Source organism: Xyrauchen texanus, chromosome 6 (genome assembly GCF_025860055.1).
Source record: "Xyrauchen texanus isolate HMW12.3.18 chromosome 6, RBS_HiC_50CHRs, whole genome shotgun sequence".
In the NCBI taxonomy this organism is placed as follows: Eukaryota; Metazoa; Chordata; class Actinopteri; order Cypriniformes; family Catostomidae; genus Xyrauchen; species Xyrauchen texanus.
The window spans coordinates 3283124-3299306 of record NC_068281.1 but is presented as its reverse complement, the minus strand read 5'-3'; the positions used below and the strand labels follow the sequence as shown (position 1 = coordinate 3299306).

Here is a 16183-nt window from a genome sequence, read left to right as displayed (position 1 = left end):
AACATTTATTTGTGGATCTCTTTCTCTTTGTCTCTAAATTAGGAACAAATCTATCTCCATATTTAATAAGTTCCCTTCAGGGTATTGGCAAAAAGAAACCCACCATGATACAAACACTTGAGTAGTTTTTGGGATCGATGGTTTTTAGCTGGTAAAACATCTTGCAGATGATGATGACACATGTCCACACCGTGCAGACACTAGAAGCAAGAACTCGAAACTGCTTATAAGGCAGGGCAAATGCCCATGAGATCAAAAAAACATAGTTCAACAGCGAAACCTGCAAAAGATACAACAAATATCTAAAGAAACATCTTTAACTGCCAGCGGAAGTGTATCAAAACATTGTACAATAACCTCAGAAACTCAAAATTGCCATTTTTATTTTCAGTCTGAATTTTGGAAGCCATGGAGTGCAAATAAAATAAATTAAGAAATGTATGATCAATCTATTAATTTGAAAATAAAAGCATGAATAAATAAATGGACAAATAAATAGACACATTTACATATTTCTATTTAGTTCATGCTTTAAAATATAATTAGATTTAAAAATAAAATTGTGCATTAGTAAATTGTGTATTTAATTCATGTTTAAAATGCAATGAAATATAACAATTACAAAGTCATTTTAAAATACAACTTTTGAATAGCATTAAAAAAAACACATTTTAAAAAGAATTTTACAAAACAATTTTGAACTCAATTGTCAAATGGAGAAATAAAAGCAGTTAGCAAATGGAAAATGCTTTTTTTAAATGCAATTTAACAGGCACATAAAAATGACTTAATGTCGCATTATAATGTTGCAATTTATTGTATTTCAAACATTATATAAATACATGATTTTTCAGTGCAAAATTGTATAGTTAAACATAATAAAATGTTTAAACATCAAGTAAATAATCATTTAAATGTGTCTATTTTTTTGTCCATTTATAAATTGGTATATTTGTCCATGTTTTTACATTCAAATTAATAGGTTGGTCATTTATTTCTTCATTCTTTTCTAATCGGCAGTCCACGTCTTCCTTAGACTTAATGGTGAAATGCGTAATCATTTCAATGGATTAATGTAGTTAAACAAAGATGTAAATAGCGAGTAGCCAAATTCTATTCTAGTATACAAATATTCTAGTATACTATTTGTATTACACTAGAATACTTACAGTGTACTATTTATGGTATACTAGTATAATATAGGATACTATTCAAGTGTTGTTAGAGCAATTAGCTTCTGTCTGCAGCAGGCACTGTGCTAGACGTTTGCAAGAGTGGGCGGTTCTACCTCTTTGATGGACAGCAGGATGATGTAAGTGGAGACGATCTTGATGATGTGCATCTCTAACAGCCACCAAACGAAGAGCTTGAGTTTATGGAAGTACTCCAGGAACTTTAGGAACAACACTCTAAGTCTGTCCACCACCAGCTGCCATTTATTCTTCAGGTCTGAAACAGAACCAAGAGATTGGACTACAGTAGTTACAAGTCATGACAAAACAAGGCTAGACTACAGAAATGAATAGAATTGACCCAAATCATAGTGAATAGAATAGAACTAAATAGTAGTAAATAGAACAGAATACAACAAAACATTATATTAAAAATAACATAGTATCGACTGTATAGATTATTTAAAAATGGAATACAAGAAAATGGAATCGAACAGAATAGAATAGAATAGAAAAAGTTGTAAATAGAACAGAACAAAATATAGTAGTAGAATGTTATGAAACTATACAGAACTGAATGGAATCAAATAGAATAGAAAAGATCTGTATGGCTTGATAGAATCTGTATTGAACTGAACTACATAGTAGAATAGAATAGAACATAATAAAATAGAATTGCATAGAACAGTATTGAACATATTAAACCTAATAGAACCATCCATATTGAAAAGAACAGAATAAAATATAATAAAACAAAAGAGATCATATACGGTACAGTACGGCAGTGTTGAACCATATAGACAGAACAGAATAGAATAAACTAGACTGGAATAGAGCAGAAAAGAATAGAAGAGAATCGACTAGACTACATGAGAAGAGTAGAAAAGAATAGAAAAGACTAGACTAGAGCAGAACAGAAGAGACTAGTCTAGACTAGAATAGAGTAGAAAACAATAGAACAGAATCTACAACAGTAGAAAAGAATAGAATAAAAGAATTGACTAGACTAGACTAGAGTATAAAAATGGAACAGACTAGACTTGAATAGAGTAGACTAGAGTAGATTAGAAATTAACAGAACAAAATAGATTAGACTAGAATAGAGTAGAAATGAATAGATCAGACTAGACTACAGCAGAAAAGAAAATAACAGAACAAAATAGACATATTAGAATAGACTACAGTAGAAAAGAATAGAGTAGAGTAGACTAGAAAAGAATAGACTAGAGTTAAAAATAATAGAATAAAGATTATTATAGACTAGAATAAAGGAGAAAATAAAAGAACAGAATCAACTAGACTAGAATAAAGTACAAAAATGGAACTGAGTAGACTAGACAAGAATAGAGTAGAAAATAATAGAACAAAAGAATTGACAAGAGTAGAGTATAAAAATGGAACAGACTAGACTAGAATAAATTAGAAAATAACAGAACAAAATAGACTAGAATAGAATAGACTACAGTAGAAAAGAATACAACAAAATAGATTAGACTAGAATAGAGTAGAATAGAATAGATCAGACTACAGTAGACAAGAACAGATCAAATAAACTAGACTAGAATAGAGTAGACTAGAGTTGAAAATAATAGAACAAAATAGACTAGATTAGAATAGACTACAGTAGAAAAGAACAGAAAATAGATTAGACTAGAATAGAGTAGAAAGACTAGAATAGATCAGACTCTAGACTAGACATGAACAGATCAGAATAGCACTAGACTAGAATAGAGTAGACTAGAGTTGAAAATAATAGAACAAAATAGACTAGAATAGAATAGACTACAGTAGAAAAGAACAGAAAATAGATTAGACTAGAATAGAGTAGAAACGAATAGATCAGACTTGACTAGACATGAACAGATCAAATACACTAGACTAGAATAGAGTAGACTAGAGTTGAAAATAATAGAACAAAATAGACTAGATTAGAATAGACTACAGTAGAAAAGAACAGAAAATAGGTTAGACTAGAATAGAGTAGAAATGAATAGATCAGACTACACTAGACAAAAACATATCAAATACACTAGACTAGAATAGAGTAGACTAGAGTTGAAAATAATAGAACAAAATAGACTAGATTAGAATAGACTACAGTAGAAAAGAATACAACAAAATAAATTAGACTAGAATAGAGTAGAAACGAATAGATCAGACTACACTAGACAAGAACAGATCAAATACACTAGACTAGAAAAGAGTAGACTAAAATAATAGAACAAAATAGACTAGAATAGAATAGACTACAGTAGAAAAGAATACAACAAAACAGATTAGACTAGAATAGAGTAGAAACGAATAGATCAGACTACACTAGACAAGAACAGATCAAATACACTAGACTAGAAAAGTAGACTAGATTGAAAATAATAGAACAAAATAGACTAGAATAGAATAGACTACAGTAGAAAAGAATACAACAAAACAGATTAGACTAGAATAGAGTAGAAACGAATAGATCAGACTACACTAGACAAGAACAGATCAAATACACTAGACTAGAATAGAGTAGACTAGAGTTGAAAATAATAGAACAAAATAGACTAGATTAGAATAGATTATTCTAAACTAGAATAAAGGAGTAAATAAAATAACAGAATCGAGTAGACTAGAATAGAGTAGAAAGAACAGAACATAATAGGCTAGATTTGAACAGAGTAGACTAGAGTAGAAACAAATAGAACACAAAAGATTAGACTAGAATTGATAGAATAGAGTAGAAACGAACAGATCAGACTAGATTAGACAAGAACAGAAAAAATAGACTAGACAAGAATAGAGTAGACTAGAGTTGAAAATAATAGAACAAAATAGAGTAGAATAAAGTAGAAAAAATAGAATAGAATAGAAAAGACTAGAATATGATCTAATAGAAAAGAAACAAATAGCACAGACAAGACCACAGTAGAGAATAATACAACAAAATTGACTAGAATAGAATAGAGTAGAAACTAATAGATCAGACTACACTAGACAAGAACAGATCAAATACAATAGACTAGAATAGAGTAGACTAGAGTTGAAAATAATAGAACAAAATAGACTAGAATAAAGTAGAAAAAAATAGAGTAGAATAGAAAAGACTAGAATATGATCTAATAGAAAAAAACGAATAGCACAGACAAGACCACAGTAGAAAATAATACAAAAAAATTGACTAGAATAGAATAGATAAGTCTAGACTAGAATAAAGGAGAAAGTAAAAGAACAGAATCAACTAGAATAAAGTACAAAAATGGAACTGAGAAGACAAGAATAGAGTAGAAAATAACAGAACAAAATAGACTAGAATACAATAGACTACAGTAGAAAAGAATACAACAAAATAGATTAGACTAGAATAGAGTAGAAACTAATAGATCAGACTAGACTAGACAAGAACAGATCAAATACACTAGACTAGAATAGAGTAGACTAGAATTGAAAATATAGAACAAAATAGACTAGAATACAATAGACTACAGTAGAAAAGAATACAACAAAATAGATTAGACTAGAATAGAGTAGAAACGAATAGATCAGACTACACTAGACAAGAACAGATCAAATACAACTAGACTAGAATAGAGTAGACTAGAGTTGAAAATAATAGAACAAAATAGACTAGAATAAAGTAGAAAAAAATAGAGTAGAATAGAAAAGACTAGAATATGATCTAATAGAAAAGAAACAAATAGCACAGACAAGACCACAGTAGAGAATAATACAACAAAATTGACTAGAATAGAATAGATAAGTCTAGACTAGAATAAAGGAGAAAGTAAAAGAACAGAATCAACTAGAATAAAGTACAAAAATGGAACTGAGTAGACTAGACAAGAATAGAGTAGAAAATAACAGAACAAAATAGACTAGATTAGAATAGACTACAGTAGAAAAGAATACAACAAAATAGATTAGACTAGAATAGAGTAGAAACGAATAGATCAGACTACATTAGACAAGAACAGATCAAATACACTAGACTAGAATAGAGTAGACTAGAGTTGAAAATAATAGAACAAAATAGACTAGAATAGAATAGACTACAGTAGAAAAGAACAGAAAATAGATTAGACTAGAATAGAGTAGAAACGAATAGATCAGACTACACTAGACAAGAACAGATCAAATAAACTAGACTAGAATAGAGTAGACTAGAGTTGAAAATAATAGAACAAAATAGACAAGAATAGAATAGATTATTCTAAACTAGAATAAAGGAGTAAATAAAAGAACAGAATCGAGTAGACTAGAATAGAGTAGAAAGTACAGAACATAATAGGCTAGATTTGAACAGAGTAGACTAGAGTAGAAACAAATAGAACACAAAAGATTAGACTAGAATTGATAGAATAGAGTAGAAACGAATAGATCAGACTAGATTAGACAAGAACAGAAAAAATAGACTAGACAAGAATATAGTAGACTAGAGTTGAAAATAATAGAACAAAATATACTAGATTAGAATAGACTACAGTAGAAAAGAACAGAAAATAGATTGGACTAGAATAGAGTAGAAACGAATAGATCAGACTACACTAGACAAGAACAAATCAAATACACTAGACTAGAATAGAGTAGACTAGAGTTGAAAATAATAGATCAAAATAGACTAGAATAGAATAGACTACAGTAGAAAAGAACAGAAAATAGATTAGACTAGAATAGAGTAGAAACGAATAGAACAAAATAGACTAGAATAGAATATATTAGAATAGACTAGAATAAAGAAGTAAATAAAAGAACAGAATCAACTTGACTAGAATAAAGTAGAAAAAAATTGAACATAGAGTAGAAATAGATCAGACTAGACAATCCCAGAATAAAGTTGAAAAGAATAGAACAAAAGACTAGATTAGAATAGAGTACAAAATAGATCAGACTAGACTACACTAGAGTAGAAAAGAACTGAACATAATAGGCTAGATTAGAACAGAGTAGACTAGAGTAGAAACAAATAGAACACAACAGATTAGACTAGAATAGAGTAGAAAAGAATAGATCTGACTGGACTACAACAAAATAGACTACACTAGAATTATGTAGACTATAGTAGAAAAGAATAGACCGGAATTGACTAGACTAGAGTACAAAAGAAGGAATCCGACTCGAATAAAATAGAAAAGAACGGTACAGAATAGAATAGACTAGAGTTGTGCACCTGAGCTCTGTTCTGAGGGCAGTTCAGGATCTGTGGCTGCACTGAACTGCTGGATGTCTTCCTGACTGGACAGATGAGCTGAATGAATGGAGGAAGACTCTTTCTTCATCTCATCATGCACACAGATCTCCACCAGCACCTCATTCACAGACTCTTTCTTCTTTTCTTCTTTCAGCAGGGGTTCAGGAGACGTGCTCGTCATCATCAGATCAGCCAAACTCCCCTCTGGATGGACCAGTCTGAGGATTATGAGCGTTTGAACAGAACACATTGTCAAGACACACATTGTCTCTGCCATTTATAAGAGAACCGACTATATGTGCTTCAAATTAGCTCAGATTTATTAGTTAGTGCCCCATAAATGGCATAAACCCTTGGATCAGGATTTTGGTGTATTGAACTGGGTTCCACAGGCAGGGTTTGGGTGAAAATCATGGATGCTGTGATCATTAGATTCATAAGAAACAAGCAATACAGTGAGAGTGCAAAATAGTGTCAGGGCCTAGTTTTTATATCAAAGCAATGCAAGTGTCTTTGCCATATCTGAATTATTTGACCATAAAATGAAACTAAAACTTTCAGCAAGTCACAACCTTGCACTTTCATGATGAACTTCCAGATGGTTGTTGCAGCTATAAAGGGTTTTAAACACTTGCACGATGAGGCTTCAAAGTGAGCTTTACATCATACTTGCTCTGAGGAGAAGATATTTTTTGCTTGATGCTGTTGAAGTAATTTACAGAATGGAATGAACTCAATCAAAGCAAGAACAATTGAAGACATAAAACACTCACAATAATTCTATAAGACAGACAGACAGAACAATAGATATATGACATATAAATACAGATATATAGACAGACAGACAGACAGATACTATAGACATACAGACAGACAGATAGTGAAGACAGATAGATAGATACAGTAGATAGATACAGCAGACAGACAGATACTGCAGACAGAAAGACAGACAGATAAACAGATAGATACTGCAGACAGACAGACAGACAGATACTACAGAAAGACAGACAGATAGATACTGCAGACAGACAGACAGATACTACAGAAAGACAGACAGATAGATACTGCAGACAGACAGACAGATACTACAGAAAGACAGACAGACAGATACTGCAGACAGACAGACAGATACTACAGAAAGACAGACAGATAGATACTGCAGACAGACAGACAGATACTACAGAAAGACAGACAGACAGACAGATACAGTAGATAGATACAGCAGACAGACAGATACTGCAGACAGACAGACAGAGAGACAGACACACTACAGAATTACAGACAGACAGATACTGAAGACAGATAGACAGATACAACAGAAAGACAGACAGACAGATAGATACTGCAGACAGACAGACAGACACACAGATACAGTAGATAGATACAGCAGACAGACATATACTGCAGACAGACAGACAGACAGACAGACACACTACAGAATGACAGACAGACAGATACTGGAGACAGACTGACAGAGACTGCTGATACAGCAGACAGACAGAGACTGATAGATACAGCAGACAGACAGATACTGCAGACAGACAGACAGATAGATAAATAGATAGATACTGCAGACAGATACTACAGAAAGATAGAAAGACAGACTGATAGATAGATAGATAGACAGACAGACAGACAGACAGATAAATAGATAGATACTGCAGACAGACAGACAGACAGATACTACAGAAAGATAGACAGACAGACAGACAGACAGATAGATAGATAGATAGATAGACAGACAGACAGACAGACAGACAGACAGATAGATAAATAGATAGATACTGCAGACAGACAGACAGACAGATACTACAGAAAGATAGAAAGACAGACAGACTGATAGATAGATAGATAGATAGACAGACAGACAGACAGACAGATAAATAGATAGATACTGCAGACAGACAGACAGACAGATACTACAGAAAGATAGAAAGACAGACAGACAGACAGACAGACAGATGGCCCTTTTTAATATTCAATCGATTTTCAATGAATAAAATTAAATCTCATCCAATATTCAGAATTTTTTCATTGAACATCCTGTTTCTTTCAGAATTAAGAAAACTAGTTAACTAGTTATACATACATGCAGTAATTGCATGTCTCTATATATGAGTATACACACCTGTCTGTGTCACTCACCTGTATATGGTGCTCTCCTGTTTGCTGACCACAGCTTTGAGATCGGTGAGCTGCAGGAAGTGGTCGTGGAAGTAATGCAGATGCAGGATACACACCAGCAGAAATGACGTGGGGATGAAAATACGAGTGAACAGATCAGACAGGTAATACTTCTCCAGACCGATAGCCTTCAGTCTGCATGAGCCACATAATGAGAAAGAGAGAGGTGAGTCCAAATGAGAGGCTGTGAACACTGTCAACATTGCTAGAAGGTTGAGACTTTGATGAGTAAATCTAGGGCTGCATGATCATGAGAACAATAAAAATAGTCTATTATTTTCCTTGATATTCCCTTGTAATAAAAAGGACACTTAAGCATACATTCAAAATGTGTACGTATTGTGAATGTAACATATTTTCAAAGAGCATACTTCAGTGTGCAGTTGTGAACAATTTATTATAATTTATCACCCAAAAATGAAAATTCATTATTTACTCACACTCCATCCCGGATGTGTGACTTTCTTTCTTCTATAGAACACAAATTAAGATTTATAGAAGAATATCTCAGCTCTGTAGGTCCATATAATGCATGTGAATGGTGATCAGACCTTTGTAGCTCCACAAATCACATAAAGGAAACATAAACGTAATCCATATGACTCACAGCCTTTGCTCAATACTTTGTTGAAGCACCTTTGGCAATTACAGCCTCAAGTCTTTTTGTGTATGATGCTACAAGCTTGGCACACCTATTTTTGGGCAGTTTCTCCCATTCTTCTTTGCAGGACCTCTCAAGCTCCATCAGGTTAGATGGTGAGCATCGGTGCACAGCCATTTTCAGATCTCTCCAGAGATGTTCAATCGGGTTCAAGTCTGGGCTCTGGCTGGGCCACTCAAGGACATTCACAGAGTTGTCCTGTAGCCACTCCTTTGTTATCTTGGCTGTGTGCTTAGGGTCGTTGTCCTGTTGGAAGATGAACCTTCGCCCCAGTCTGAGGTCCAGAGCGCTCGCTTCAGACACAATATGATAGGTGTGGTGAGAAACAAATTAAAACTGAAGTCTCTAAAACTCTAAATCTCCACTTTCACTTTCTCTTTTACATCTGAAAGTCACATGTGGTGCCTGTTTACTTTCAATTTTACATCTAAAAGTGAATGGTGAAGTGGAGATTTAGAGTAAAAAAAGGACTTGAATATTGTTCTGTTTCTCACCTAACTGATTAGGTAACTTCTGAAGACATGGATTAAAACACTGGTATACTTTTATGCTTCCTGTATGTGCTTTTTGAAGCTACAAGGGTCTGATCACCATTCACTTGCATTGTATGGACCTACAGAGCTGAGATATTCTTCTAAAAATCTTCATTTGTGTTTTGCTGAAGAAAGAAAGTCATGCACATCTGGGATGGCATGAGGGCGAGTAAATGATGGGTTGAACTATCCCTTTAAGTGACATTTATTTAGTGTTAGTTTAAATACATGTTAAATGCAATGAGCAACTTTGAGTGCTTTTTTGATCCACTTTTGTAGCACTTAAGTAATTTGTAACACATTATAATCCACTTCAAATACATGTCAATTAATATTGGACGTAATTTGGTGCAACTGAATTTTCTCTTATACACATGCATTGTTTTCAACATTATGGTGAACTGTTATGAAATAATGTCCTGAGATTGTGGGCTATTTTCTGAAAGCATAAGCTACAAGAAAACAAAAAAAAAACATTTATACATTTTTTGTAACAAGCTGAATTTGACATGACAAACAAATATACTATTTTATTACACTAAACTATGCTGAGAAATAATGTCCTGGAAGTGTATTTCTCGAAAAGATACTAAAGAACATTTTAAAATACATTCATTTTAAATGTAATTCTGAGTAAAACACTAAAGTTGAAGTAGTATTGTACTGAAATCAACAGTGCGCATTTGTTGAGTCACTTTCATGCGTCCCATAAGTGACCGTTGAACTGCTGTCCATGAAGACAGATAAATATGAGCTTCCTTTGTGACATGATGCTGCTTGAAAAGATAGCTGCCTATGGAGACAATAAGGGAGCTTACTAGGGTTAGAATTATACTTCATATCAAATCATTTAATCATTGTGGGTCTTCAAAACTCACACTTCGACTGACATGCCCGTCATTCTAGTCCAGGTATCAATGGCATCCTCAAACTGGCAGGTGTAGATGAGAATGAGCACTAGCATAGTGTAGACCACCACAGACATCCAGAAATACTTCAGGATCCTGCGCCACCACTCATAATGTACCTGAGGAGAAGATAACCGCTCTGTCAAGGGCTATTAAACAGTTTAAAAATCATTTACTCACATGCCGAGGAGATGTTAGTCAGAGTGTTCACGCTGCTCCTTTCTATCAAATGAAAGCATACAGGGACTAGTGGCTGTCAAGTTTATTTTGTACTTCTGTTTTTGCATTTCAAAACAACAGAAAACACATTTTACATGTATGTACTGTTTATAATAGAACATTATAAATTCATTCTATGCATATGTGTGGCAATTCCACGGACATTTCAACCACATCATGGCAAAATAATACGGTTAAACCAAAGGAACAAACCCCTTTTTAAATTATGTATAATACCATCCACACCGCTAAAGGGCGCCACTTGCTCACACAGTGCTGTGAAGTGCTGAGTGCAGAAATACAGCTGTTTAAGGTTTAGTAATCACACAAAGCGATTTAGTGATTTCAATCTTAATTCAATCATTCATGCAGCATTAATGGATGTCATATCGATATCTCAGAAGTCAAAGTCTGCTGGTTTCGAAGCATTTTTGATGGTTTCCCTCCTCATGTAGCCTAAAGCTAAGTGCCGCTATCATAACTGTCGCGTCTGTTGATGGTGTTTCCTCTGCTTTAACATAAGAACGAGAAATAATGAAAGTAAATATTACATGTTTTTATGAGTGCCAACCCTTCAGCATAATGTGGCCTTTATTATTTCTAGCTTGTCCATTTAAAGACACAGAATTTTTACAAATTGTGTTACTAATTATTTATAAATCAACCATCAGTTTTTTATATCAACGTTTTCATGGTTATGCTCGACATTTGGTTAATAATTGGCTGATAAATATTGGCTGCAGATACATCGGTGCATCCCTAGTTACTATCCACTTTCGTTGTTTGGAAAAGTGCGGCCTCAACAACATACTCCTGCATCTTCTGATTGTGTAACATGCACCTGTGTTCTGACACATATTAAAATCCCTATTACATCACACCCTATATTGCAGTGCTTCTCAACTGGTGGGTTGCAACCTGAAAATTAGTCACGGGTCTGTTCTGATTGAGTCGTGGATAGCAGGGGAAACAACACTGATTGCAAATAATAAAATGCAAATAGTGCATTATAGGGAGAGCAGTATTTTGCCACAAATACATCTGTCTTTTGGTAGAAGCTAGACAAACGTTACAGATGTCAACATGGACAGGTTCATGCTTAAAATCTTCAAAACCCATGAACAAAACTACACAAGTAAACGATAATATGACCCACCCCTCGACTTTTTACTCATCCCTTCTTTTCTTTAAAAAAAAAAAAAACAATGGAATGTTCCAGTGAGGCACTTACAATGGAAGTGAATGGGGCCAATTTCTGGAGGGTTTAAATGCAGAAATGTGAACTTGTAATTACATGAATTCATCTGTTAAAACAGGAGAAAAAAAAAGTATTATTTGAGCTGTAAAGTTGTTTAAATTGTCATTTTACAGTCATTTTAAGGTTTTGTTGACACTACATCGTCATGGCAACAAAGTTGTAAAATTGGCTAATTAGTGGAGTAAATTAGTAAGTGATTTTATCACACTAAAATCATGCATATTGTTTATGTCTTGTGGCTATGCTTTTGAATTTATTTATTTTTTTAAATTGGCCCCCATTCACTTCCATTGTTAGTGCCTCACTCGAACCCAGATTTTAGGTTTTTTTCAAAGAAAAGGAGGTATGAGTCAAAATACATTTTTTTTTTGCAATCAATATTATGCTACAAATGCTGTTGATTGAGCTCAACTTTTATTTAAATCAGTATATTCCTTTAACATTTTCCGTGTAAAGTCACATCCAACTTTACAAATTAGTTTCCATGACGTAACACCGTACACTCTACAACTACTGTAAAAACAACCATTTAAATAACTTTACAGCTCAAATAATACACAAGTTTTAACAGAAGAATCAATGTAAGTGCTTTTATAAAATTGTAAATTTCACATTTCTCCCTTTAAACCAGGGTTGAATTGGTAATCTGGAATACCGGGCATTTTCCCGATGGGCTGACGCATTTTGGGACCGATCACTGGCCATTGGGAGAACCAGGCGGACCGGTGGGCCGGCCGCGATAAGCTGAAATGATATGCAGCGATATGCACAAAAGGACAGCGATTTTGGGCCACTATGTAAAATGCCGGGCCGATTTCCCTTCCCAGTCCACCCCTGCTTTAAACCCTCCAAAAATTGGCCCCATTGACTTCCATTGTAAGTGCCTCACTGTAACCTCCATTTTTGCTTTATTATGAAAAGGCGGGATGAGACGAAAAACGTTGTCGATTGAGCTTAACTTGTTTTGAACCCAGAATATTCCAGAATTTTTGGTTGATATTCAAGATACATTTAGCAGCTTGTCCATTTTCCTATTCAGCCTGTGCATTATGTTCAAAATATTGTTGGACCTATGCAGTGTAATGGCAATAATACTAATTTCAACGTTTTAATTTACGGACATTTTTGTTGACTTTTTCTATGACAAACATTTGTATAAAACTTGTGTCCGGAAGCAAAACCAGTTAAGAAGCACTGAAGCCTTCATGAGCCCAGACAAGAGCAGAACCTGGTAGAGAGCCACGCAGAAGAGAAACATCATCATGTAGACGATCTTGTACATGACCATGGTTCCCTCGAAGCTGACGAAGAAGAACATTCCTCCGCAGATATAGATCCAGTATTTGACCAGTAGACCCATTACCAGTTTCCCCATCACCTGCATCAGGTCATTCTCATCCCCCTCCTCTTCCTCCATTTCTTCCCCTAAAACCAAGATGGAAAAATGAAAAGTATTTTTGGGGGGGAATGTCAGAATTACATTATTCACATCAGAATTCGCCATCATTTTCAGCACGGGACAATGCAATAAAATACAGAGCAAATGACAAAAATATACAGTGCAACAACAACAGTACAAGAAGTGGAAATTGTAGGCATGAAGGTGGAATAGGTGGAATATATAATATGCACGGGTGTGTATATATAATATGTCAGTGTGAAAGCTCAGTACTAAATGTGCATGTAGTTGCAATTATTCTACTGCAACGTTCACGTGCTGCAGACGCAATATGTGCGAAACAGGGTGCAAAATGATCATGTAAAATGTAATTGACTAACATTATAAGTTGCACACATTTTTTGGAGTCTAATAAATGACGCACCCTTTTTCTGCTCCACCATTTTGACATCACAAAGCATGGGTTCCTCCTCCATGTTCTCCCGTCGCTCCATCAGAGTTTGTCTCAGCAACAGCCAGAAACTCAACTGACACAGAATCTACAAAACAATACAAAGGTTAATCGCCATTAAATGACTGCGTTAAAGGGGCAGTTCACCCAAAAATGAAAATTCTCTCATCATTTACTCACCCTTGTGCCATCTCAGATGTGTATGACTCTCTTTCTTCTGCTGAACATAAACAAAGATTTTTAGAAGAATATCTCAGCTCTGTAGGTCCATACAATGCAAGTGAATGGTGACCAGAACTTTGAAGCTCCAAAAAGCACATAAAGGCACCATAAAATAATACTTACAACTCTAGTGGTTTAATCCGTGCCTTCTGATGTTATCTGATTAGTTTCAGGTGAGAACAGACCAAAATATAACTTGTTTTTAACTGTAAATCATGCCATTGCAGTCTCTAGACATGATCATTATTTCAAGCTTGATTACCCTTCCTAGTGCTTGGCGCATGCGCAGAGCTCTAGATGGCGCTAGGAATTTATAGTAAAAAAGGAGCTACATTTTGGTCTGTTCTCACTCAAAACTGTTTGGGTCACTTCAGAAGACATGAATTAAGCCACTGGAGTTGTATGGGTTACTTCTATGCTGCCTTTATGTGCTTTTTGGAGCTTCAAAGATTTTTTCACCATTCACTTGCATTGTATGGACCTACATAGCTGAGATATTCTTTTAAAAATCTTATTTTGTGTTCTGCAGAAGAAAGGAAGTCACACACATCTGGGATGGCATGAGAGTAAATGACAAGTGAATTTTCATTTTTGGGTGAACTGTCCCTTTAAGGATTTTTCAGTGGTCAATGTCAACAATTAGAGAGCAGGCTGGTTGATGACCAAGAAAATGCAGATACAAATATTATGTGCACAAAACTGCTGAACCATCTATTTCAAACATCATCCTCACAATCAGTATTTTTGTCTGGTTTAGATTGTTTCAAATACCAGCATATTGAATTGTTCAATGTTTCACCAATTATTACCTTGGTGCTCAGTTCACTGAAAGGCACCTTCATCTTTAGGAAGAATCCAGGCACCGGATCTAATCGCTCAAAACACCAGATGTACTGAAGCACCAGCAGGAAGTTCCCATACACTACCATGAACGGGGACGTCAGCATGGCGTATTTCCTCCTGTCTCGCACCATCCACAGAGTACAGGACCAGAGGAGGAGCACAAACGTCGGCCAGCTGACGTACATTATACTCCACGCCTTAGAAAGAAAAATAACATGCAAGAATTTTTAATATGTAAGTGGGATATCATAAGAGAAAGGGTAAGCTTTATCATAAATCAAATGTAGCAATTTAAGATGGAGGGCAAATGTATTAGTTAACAACGAAGATTTAAGCCTGTTCCTCACACAAACCTATTATATGACCCTAAGAAAACCTGAAATATAGCGCATAAGTTGCATTTATGCAACTTTTATGTTGCTTTTTTGGAGCTTGACTATATAAAACACCATCTACTTTAATTTTATGGAAAAGAAAAGCTTGAACAATTTCCAAAACATCTCCTTTTGCATTAAACAGAAGAAAGTCATATGGGTTTGGAACGACATGAGGATGTGTAAAAGATGACATTTTTCAATGGGGGAACTATTCGTTAAACCTTTGACCTCCTCACCATCATTGCGATGAGAGCACAGATGTAGCTCTGCTTCATGATGAACTTGAAGACTTTTACGAGAGTGCTCGGGGGTCCGCCCTGCTCTTCCTCCTCTGTCTTCTCCTCTTCCTCATCCTCCTCCAGCTGTGTGTCCACGACTTCATGTGTGTTCACATCTGTCTCCTCTGTTTTAGGCATACAATAAAGTACATTTTTGCACTTTTTGGATCATACAAAAGTAAAAACATTTAGGGTGTTCCTTCAATAGCACTGCAAAAAATATAAATGTAAAAACTATTTAACCTAATTATATTTGTATTATTTATTTATATTTAATGCATTTGGCAGACGCTTTTGTCCAAAGCGACTTACAGTGCACTTATTACAGGGACAATCCCCCCGGAGCAACCTGGAGTTAAGTGTCTTGCTCAAGGACACAATGATGGTGGCTGTGGGGATCAAACCAGCAACCTTCTGATTACCAGTTATGTGATTTAGTCCACTACGCCACCACCACTCTATCAATTTCAATAATAAAAAAAAAAAGAAATTTAATACAATTTAGGGAGGT

The 16183-nt window shown here is 34.8% G+C and overlaps 1 pseudogene; it reads right to left on the bottom strand.

Annotated features, from left to right (window-relative positions):
- Positions 1-16183, bottom strand: part of LOC127644513 (piezo-type mechanosensitive ion channel component 2-like) — a 125002-nt pseudogene that overhangs the window by 53635 nt on the left and 55184 nt on the right.